Source organism: Salvelinus fontinalis, chromosome 17, assembly GCF_029448725.1.
Source record: "Salvelinus fontinalis isolate EN_2023a chromosome 17, ASM2944872v1, whole genome shotgun sequence".
NCBI lineage: Eukaryota > Metazoa > Chordata > Actinopteri > Salmoniformes > Salmonidae > Salvelinus > Salvelinus fontinalis.
The window spans coordinates 26,581,153-26,583,305 of record NC_074681.1 but is presented as its reverse complement, the minus strand read 5'-3'; the positions used below and the strand labels follow the sequence as shown (position 1 = coordinate 26,583,305).

Sequence of the window (2,153 nt, the reverse complement as noted above, 5' to 3'; positions counted from 1 at the left end):
TTTGGGGGCAGTGATTTAAAAAATAAACAGTCTACATCTGAAATGTTTTGTCAATAAATAATATACACTGCTCAAAAAAATAAAGGGAACACTTAAACAACACAATGTAACTCCAAGTCAATCACACTTCTGTGAAATCAAACTGTCCACTTAGGAAGGAACACTGATTGACAATAAATTCCACATGCTGTTGTGCAAATGGAATAGACAAAAGGTGGAAATTATAGGCAATTAGCAAGACACCCCCAAAAAAGGAGTGATTCTGCAGGTGGTGACCACAGACCACTTCTCAGTTCCTATGCTTCCTGGCTGATGTTTTGGTCACTTTTGAATGCTGGTGGTGCTCTCACTCTAGTGGTAGCATGAGACGGAGTCTACAACCCACACAAGTGGCTGAGGTAGTGCAGTTCATCCAGGATGGCACATCAATGCGAGCTGTGGCAAAAAGGTTTGCTGTGTCTGTCAGCGTAGTGTCCAGAGTATGGAGGCGCTACCAGGAGACAGGCCAGTACATCAGGAGACGTGGAGGAGGCCGTAGGAGGGCAACAACCCAGCAGCAGGACCGCTACCTCCGCCTTTGTGCAAGGAGGTGCACTGCCAGCGCCCTGCAAAATGACCTCCAGCAGGCCACAAATGTGCATGTGTCTGCTCAAACGGTCAGAAACAGACTCCATGAGGGTGGTATGAGGGCCCGACGTCCACAGGTGGGGGTTGTGCTTACAGCCCAACACCGTGCAGGACGTTTGGCATTTGCCAGAGAACACCAAGATTGGCAAATTCGCCACTGGCGCCCTGTGCTCTTCACAGATGAAAGCAGGTTCACACTGAGCACATGAGCACATGTGACAGACGTGACAGAGTCTGGAGTGGAGAACGTTCTGCTGCCTGCAACATCCTCCAGCATGACCGGTTTGGCGATGGGTCAGTCATGGTGTGCGGTGGCATTTCTTTGTGGGGCCGCACAGCCCTCCATGTGCTCGCCAGAGGTAGCCTGACTGCCAATAGGTACCGAGATGAGATCCTCAGACCCCTTGTGAGACCATATGCAGACACATGCACATTTGTGGCCTGCTGGAGGTCATTTTGCAGGGCTCTGGCAGTGCACCTCCTTGCACAAAGGCGGAGGTAGCGGTCCTGCTGCTGGGTTGTTGCCCTCCTACGGCCTCCTCCACGTCTCCTGATGTACTGACCTGTCTCCTGGTAGCGCCTCCATGCTCTGGACACTACGCTGACAGACACAGCAAACCTTTTTGCCACAGCTCGCATTGATGTGCCATCTTGGATGAACTGCACTACCTGAGCCACTTGTGTGGGTTGTAGACTTCGTCTCATGCTACCACTAGAGTGAGAGCACCGCCAGCATTCAAAAGTGACCAAAACATCAGCCAGGAAGCATAGGAACTGAGAAGTGGTCTGTGGTCACCACCTGCAGAATCACTCCTTTTTTGGGGGTGTCTTGCTAATTGCCTATAATTTCCACCTTTTGTCTATTCCATTTGCACAACAGCATGTGAAATGTATTGTCAATCAGTGTTGCTTCCTAAGTGGACAGTTTGATTTCACAGAAGTGTGATTGACTTGGAGTTACATTATGTTGTTTAAGTGTTCCCTTTATTTTTTTGAGCAGTGTACTTAGTTGTGACTGTCCTGTTTATGAATATAACATTGAGGAATTATTTGGCTGTGTTTCAGATAGTCTGGGGGTCTGTCTACTCTTATTGAAGACAATAATAGTCTTCAAGACATGTTTAGCGTACAATTTGAAGGTAAGAATTTCAGAAACCCATTTTCACCAACAGAAATGGTTACGACAGTAGTTGTCTTTAATGTTTCAGTGCCATAGAAATATTAAGTCACCAGTATTTAGGGACTGTTACCAATGCAATGCTTTCTCATGACCAAATGCCATGGAGCCAACCAGGGCTGTTCTTGTGGTGATGAGGTTTGACCATCCCGTGTCAGTATCATGATGAGGGAACAGTCCAATGGAAGATTCTCTTCCTCCACCACCACTACAGAGAGAATTGGTCCCTTATACTATATGATTGAACTGGGTCATTTAACTGTGAAGTGGCCAGGACTTTATAGAGGATTGTAATACAGATCATTTAGTTTAACTCCAGGAGGTCCAGTAGGATAGGGAGAGTGGAGAT

At 47.3% G+C, this 2,153-nt stretch overlaps 1 protein-coding gene across 1 annotated transcript in view; it reads left to right on the top strand.

The window, feature by feature from the left end:
* Positions 1 to 191: 191 nt before the first annotated feature.
* Positions 192 to 2,153, top strand: part of LOC129814068 (sickle tail protein homolog) — a 92,171-nt gene continuing 90,209 nt past the window's right edge. The window contains exon 1 of the mRNA XM_055866842.1: positions 192 to 1,766. The gene's annotated coding sequence lies outside the window, so the exon portion shown is untranslated. The remainder of the gene's footprint in view (positions 1,767 to 2,153) is intronic.